This window comes from Filicampus tigris, chromosome 2, assembly GCF_054856515.1.
Source record: "Filicampus tigris isolate MCC_2025a chromosome 2, RoL_Ftig_1.0, whole genome shotgun sequence".
Taxonomy (NCBI): domain Eukaryota; kingdom Metazoa; phylum Chordata; class Actinopteri; order Syngnathiformes; family Syngnathidae; genus Filicampus; species Filicampus tigris.
Genome location: NC_141218.1, coordinates 38,967,269 through 38,974,958, shown reverse-complemented (window position 1 = coordinate 38,974,958; position 7,690 = coordinate 38,967,269).

Here is a 7,690-nt window from a genome sequence, read left to right as displayed (position 1 = left end):
CATTAGCACCTCTACACACATATGTATATGGCAACGTCGGACGTAATGACCTTAACGGAAGCCCTGAATTGTATTCAACAACAATCGACTGAGGAAAAGCTGAATCAGTTTCATCAATACGTTCCGATCTGGAAATAGAAGCATACTGCTGTAAGAAGTCAATAACCTCATCGTCTGTTTCAGTGTCTGTCGCTTCCCTTACCAAAATTGCATTTGGTATCTTGATGCTATATTTCTCAAATATGTCCATTGATACACAAGGATATAAACAAAAAATAAAACTATGAAATTATGTTCAGCTTTTTATTCTCCACTTCTGGCTAGCTCACCACTTACGTAGCATGCACACTATCCTATATGAATGTATCACGTAGCAAATTTACATGTGCAAATAGCGACATGGCTATGAATTTAGGCCAGAATCAGAAGACAGAGGTTCTACTCTCGTAGTGGAGATGAAGAATTGGACACTATGAACTTTGAATTGGCACCAAGAATTATGTTTTTATAAAGACAGACAACACTAATCACAGACAACGATAATTGAAAAAAAACAATAAGCATTTCGATTTAAATGTTCTCTTATAACTAATATAATATTTTGAATGAATAATCTAATAATTCAAATGACTAATCTAATATTGTGAATTGATCAATCCATATACAGTTCCTCAGTCCGACGATTGAATACAACAGCTCAACTGTAGGTGTACAGGGGGAAGTCTAAAGTTGGGAAGGAAAATGTCGTGAATGAGTGGATGAGCTGTGGAAAAGTTGTGTAGGATAGTAGTTCAATGGAGGGAATCGGCTGACTAAATTGCAGCCTCATACCAGCCCGACCAGAGCAGGGATGATTCAGTTTGGTCCAGTTCTATTCCACGTAATTTCTCAATCCGGCTCCTAGCTCACCATCAACCTGGCCTGCATAAAACAGGTCCACGTATGATGCCGTGCATACACAATCAAATAGCTTATTCAAATAACACAACTGCGTAATAAATAGCCTCAATATTCAAGTATTCAATTCAATAAATATAATATTTGTTATATTAAATATAAGCACACAAACTAAGTGTATCATTGCATTCCAGTTACAATCATATTTCAGATTTAAGAAATATGGCATTCAAAATATCACCAAACTGTAAGACTAAAATGATGTTCAAATGTCTAGAAAGACAAGTTGACAAAGTTGACACACTCACCAATTCCATCAATCGAGCATACGCTCCATTCCGCTCCCTCACCCGCTCAGCAGTCGGCTCAAATGGTCGACCCCTACAGTTCACGGTAGTTTCTTTACGGGTTAGACCCTTCAATGTGATTCTAAATCGATAATATACGGCAACGTAGCTGCAGCAAACAATTCCCCGCATGTGTCACGTCATGTTCTCCTCCGCCAGCGGACAATGGCTTCCGCATTTAAGCAAATCGGACTGGACGCACTACACACGTGACCGCACGATAAATCGGACTGGACGCACTACACACATGACTGCACGACAAATCCGGAAGTAACCACCGGAAACTGGGCTACACTAAGCTCTAAAAAAATGTTTTCACAACTTTGGGAAATCGCTTCCCTCAGCCAGCGTCCAGACGTGGGGGGAGGGCGCAGCCAGCTTCATTAACATGCGGAGCCCCTATAAAGGCAGTGTAGAATTTCTCCCTCTCTCTCTTGAACCTCGGTCTTGAAAGAAAACTCTCTTTGAAGGCTCTTGGAAAAACTTCTCTCTCTTGAAGAACACTCTTACAAAACGCTTTTGAGACTCACTCTCTGGAGAACCTCCCTTGAACTTCCTACACTTTTTTTTTTAGCATGGCTACTAACTGTCCTCTGTCACAGCCACCCTCTGATCCGTCCCCGGTCAGAACATTCGCTCCTTTTTGTTACTTTTTGAGTCGCCCGTCGACCAACCACGGCACACGTGAGGACCTTCAAAATTGTGTTTGGTCCAATCCGATGGTTCTAGCCTCCACCTAGCCAGCACAGCGTGGCCGCATACCCAAAAGGTGCGTCATTTCCCTCGAAACTGGAATCACAGCGTGCGTCCGGCAAAAAGCCAACATGCTCTCACGACCAGTGTCTGTGCGCCCGGAACGGGTAGCACCACATGGTCCCAACCACGCCGCGTGCTGAGCCGCAGAACCTTTGTGGCCGTTGCAATCAATTTTCCTTGGTTGAACTCGATTTTTCCTTCTTCTTCTTCTTCTTGCTCCACTTGCTCCTCCCCCTCCCTGTTTGAGTGATGACAATCAACACCCGTAAGTGCAGCTTGCAATTTCCTACAGGGCCTACAGTTGGTACATAATTAAATTGGGAATCAGATGAGCTTGGCATAAGTCAGCTGACCTTAACCTGGTACGCTAGCTCACCGCTCATTACACGGCCACGCACGCACACCCGCACGCACGCACAACACACACACGCATGCACGCAAACACACATCGTCCAGTTCCCAATGCCCCTTTCCTCACAAACCTTTGATATTAGTTTTTCTTCATTTATTTAGACTTGCCTTAGTATAGGATTTCTTTATTGTGTTTCTATTTCTGTTTCTGGAAATTACAGTGTGTTTCGTTTAGATTTCAATAGCTGTAGAAAATAAATCATTGTCATATACAGAAATCTAGTGTGAAATGTGTGTGTTTGAGTCAAAGTTTCAATCACTAATCTGGTAAAATGGACTTACATATTTTTAATGTAGCGCCTTCATATATTAAGACTGAATAACTTGGACTTTTTCGTCCGTTTTGTCCAAAGAACCAAACCAAACGGACGTGGTGCCCCTAGCGGCGATTGAGAGTTAGTGCAGGCATTAACCCCAATCACCGTCCATTTATTAAATTAATATTCAATACTAAACAATCGCTACACCCATAACACTCAAGAACATCTTCCATCCATCCATTATCTCCCGCTTATCCGAAGTCGGGTCGCGGAGGCAGCAGCTTCAGCAGGGAAGCCCAGACTTCCCTCTCCCCAGCAACATCCTCCAGCTCTTCCGGAAGGATCCCAAGGCGTTCCCAGGCAAGCCGGGAGACATAGTCTCTCCAGCGTGTTCTGGGTCGTCCTCGGGGTCTCCTGCCGGTGGGACATGCCCGGAACACCTCACCAGGGAGGCGTCCAGGAGGCATCCTAATCAGATGCCCGAGCCACCTCAACTGGCTCCTCTCGACGCGGAGGAGCAGCGGCTCGACTCTGAGTCCCTCCCGGATGGCCGAACTTCTCACCCTATCTCTAAGGGAGAGCCCGGACACCCTGCGAAGGAAACCCATTTCGGCCGCTTGTATCCGAGATCTTGTTCTTTCGGTCATGACCCACAGCTCATGACCATAGGTGAGAGTAGGAACGTAGATCGACCGGTAAATTGAGAGCTTCGCCTTTCGGCTAAGCTCCTTCTTCACCACGACAGACCGATACAGGGTCCGCATCACAGCAGACGCTGCACCGATCCGCCTGTCGATCTCCCGTTCCATCTTACCCTCACTCGTGAACAAGACCCCAAGATACTTGAACTCCTCCACTTGGGGCAGAATCTCATCCCCGACCTGGAGAGGGCACGCCACCCTTTTCCGACTGAGGACCATGGTCTCAGATTTGGAGGTGCTGATCTTCATTCCGACCGTTTCACACTCGGCTGCGAACCGCTCCAGCGAGAGTTGGAGATCGCGGCTTGAAGAAGCCAACAGTACTACATCATCTGCAAAAAGCAGAGATGCAATACTGAGGCCACCAAACCGGACCCCCTCGACACCTCGGCTGCGCCTAGAAATTCCGTCCATAAAGGTTATGAACAGAATCGGTGACAAAGGGCAGCCTTGGCGGAGTCCAACCCCCACAGGAAACGAATCCGACTTACTGCCGGCAATTCGGACCAAACTCTGGCATCGGTGGTACAGGGACCGGACAGCCCTTATCAGGGGGCTCGGTACCCCGTACTCCCGAAGCACCCCCCACAGAACTCCCCGAGGGACACGGTCGAATGCCTTCTCCAAGTCCACAAAACACATGTAGACCGGTTGGGCAAACTCCCATGCACCCTCGAGGACCCTGCTGAGGGTGTAGAGCTGGTCCACTGTTCCACGGCCAGGACGAAAACCACATTGCTCCTCCTGAATCCGGGATTCGACCTTCCGACGGACCCTCCTCTCCAGCACCCCTGAATAGACCTTGCCGGGGAGGCTGAGGAGTGTGATCCCTCTGTAATTGGAGCACACCCTCCGGTCCCCCTTCTTAAAAAGGGGGACCACCACCCCGGTCTGCCAATCCAGAGGCACTGTCCCCGATGTCCACGCGATGTTGAAGAGACGTGTCAACCATGACAGCCCCTCAACATCCAGAGCCTTTATGAACTCCGGGCGGATCTCATCCACCCCTGGGGCTTTGCCACCGAGGAGCTTTTTGACTACCTCGGTTACTTCAACCCCAGAGATAGGAGAGCCCACCTCAGAGTCTCCAGGCTCTGCTTCCTCAGTGGAAGGCGTGTCGGTGGAATTGAGGAGGTCTTCGAAGTACTCTCCCCACCGACCCACAACGTCCCGAGTTGAGGTCAGCAGCACCCCATCTCCACTATAAACAGTGTTAATGGTGCACTGCTTCCCCCTCCTGAGACGCCGGATGGTGGACCAGAATTTCCTCGAAGCCGTCCGGAAGTCATTTTCCATGGCCTCCCCGAACTCCTCCCACACCCGGGTTTTTGCCTCAGCAACCGCCAGAGCCGCATTCCGCTTGGCCTGCCGGTACCCGTCAGCTGCCTCCGGGGTCCCGCAGGCCAAAAAGGCCCGATAGGACTCCTTCTTCAGCTGGACAGCATCCCTTACCGCTGGTGTCCACCAGCGGGTTCGGGGATTGCCGCCACGACAGGCCCCGACCACCTTGCGGCCGCAGCTCCGATCGGCCGCCTCAACAATGGAGGCACGAAACATGGTCCACTCGGACTCGATGTCCCCCGCCTCCCCCGGGACGTGGGAAAAGTTCTGCCGGAGGTGGGAGTTGAAACTCCTTCTGACAGGGGATTCTGCCAGACGTTCCCAGCAAACCCTCACAATACGTTTGGGTCTGCCAGGTCGGACCGGCATCTTCCCCCACCATCGGAGCCAACTCACCACCAGATGGTGATCAGTTGACAGCTCCGCCCCTCTCTTCACCCGAGTGTCCAAAACATGCGGCCGCAAGTCTGATGATACGACTACAAAGTCGATCATCGAACTGCGGCCTAGGGTATCCTGGTGCCAAGTGCACATATGGACACCCTTATGCTTGAACATGGTGTTCGTTATGGACAATCCGTGATGAGCACAGAAGTCCAGTAACCGAACACCGCTCGGGTTCAGATCGGGGGGGCCGTTCCTCCCAATCACACCTCTCCAGGTCTCACTGTCATTGCCCACGTGAGCATTGAAGTCCCCCAGCAGAACGATGGAGTCCCCAGGTGGAGCGCCCTCCAGCACACCCTCCAAGGACTCCAAAAAGGGTGGGTACTCTGCGCTGCCGTTTGGTGCATAAGCACAAACAACAGTCAGGACCCGTCCCCCCACCCTCAGGCGGAGGGAGGCTACCCTCTCGCCCACCGGGGTAAACCCCAATGTACAGGCGCCAAGCCGGGGGGCAATAAGTATGCCCACACCTGCTCGGCGCCTCTCACCCTGGGCAACTCCAGAGTGGAAGAGTGTCCAACCCCTCTCGAGAGGACTGGGACCAGAACCCAAGCTGTGCGTGGAGGTGAGCCCGACTATATCTAATCGGAACCTCTCAGCCTCACACACCAGCTCAGGCTCCTTCCCTGCCAGAGAGGTGACATTCCATGTCCCAAGAGCTAGTTTTTGCTGCCGGGGATCGGACCGCCAAGGTCCCCGTCTTCCGCCGCCGCCCAGCTCACACGGCACCCGACCCCTTCCAAGTATAACCAAAAAGAAAAAGAAATCCAGGGTGGAGCACAAAACTGTAATACCATTAGAGCCCTAACCAACAACACATTTTGCCAACTTTTAGGCTGTGTCCGAATGTGCACAAGGTTTCCTATAGCGTGTGCAACTAAGGGGTTACGCCATTTTTCGGGGTGTCTGAATGTCCAGGGTGCATAAATGTAGGGCACTGAAAATTACCCACAATGCACTTGGAAAAGTAGTGAACATCGATGAAAAAAGTTAATATAGACAACAATTCATTGCGAATGGGAAATCAAGATTGCGCAAGCGTCAAAGCGATACAGTAACTATATAACATAGAAATTAACTCATTTTATTTAATTGGTAATATGTAGGCCACAACAAAATAAATCTTTTTTTTATTCACAATAAATAGTCACAGACATTAATGAGCCGGTGTTTAATGACAGGCACAATGCTCACATAATACGTACTGATGTAGTGAGCTAGCTATCAGAATCGCCAAATTGAATGAGGGAACTACTTTTTAGTGTCGTATATAGTGTCGGCAGAGCCGGGCACCTGACCCATTTTTGCTGGTCCGTCCTCCATGCGCGACCTGGGTACCCCTCCGTCTTCATCCCTCAGTCCTTTTTCATGAAAATTATCATTCTCTGACCCCGTCCGTCCTACTCCTTTTAAAGCGCTGTAAAAAAAAAAAAAAAAAAAAAAAACTGTGTGCACTCATAAACATTATTTAAAGATTAGCTGGCTAATTTCCTGTGCACATCCACTTACCGGCTGGGAGTCTCGTGAGTGGATTAAATTGTTTACAACTGTGTAACGAAGATAGCATTTAGCTGCAACACAAACCTGTCGTGATGTGATGAAGATGATGATGATGATACAGACTGGAGCAAACCAGGGGACATCAAGAGAATATTTAAGTTTGAGTAATAACGCAATACTACAAAGTTTTATTGCAAAACTTTTTCGTTTTAACTTAAGACGTTTTTATTTTTTATAAAATAATTATTGCAAAATAACTCAAGGTTATTTCAAGAAGAAACAAAGACTTCCACTTTCGTGTCGTTTAAACGCTGGTAGAGATTTTCACGGTCTAAAGATGTCCCACACAAGGACATGATACGCGAGCAATGGGATAAGGTACTAAATTTGAACAGTTACATTACAAAACTAGCCCGAATTACACACACAAGACAGGCTGGTCATGTCAGTGAGGTGAAATGGCTCACTCACAACACACGTGTTGAACCACTAGAGGGCAGAATATGCATGTGCAATGTGACTACTGGTAAGCACATTAAAAGTGTTGTATATCTATTGATTGAAATTTAATTGATTGAAATATTTATTGACAACAAAGCATGTATCAAAATATACATCGGCACATCTGCTGCCGAAGGGATAAAAACACAATAAAGCCATTGGCTTATTTCCATTGTGGTCCCTTGAGATGTAAGTCCGCTTGACCATATGCTTGCATGTCCAAGTATGTATGTGCAAGATGTATATGAAGGTAATGTGTGGATGTGCCTCCACACAGGAAATTAGCGTGAAGGACTAAAACAAATTACAATTTCAATAACAACATTAACAATATTAAAAATAATTACAATATGCAGTTTAAATAAGAAAAATAAAAACGTATATATAATAACATGAAATTCTGACCAAAATAAGTATATCTATTTAAATGGCTGTCAGACTATTCCTTGACTCAGTTCCCCTTAACGATCTCTTTAGGGCAGTTTTGTAGGCAATAAGGGAATTTAAGCTCTTCACGAATAAGATCAGA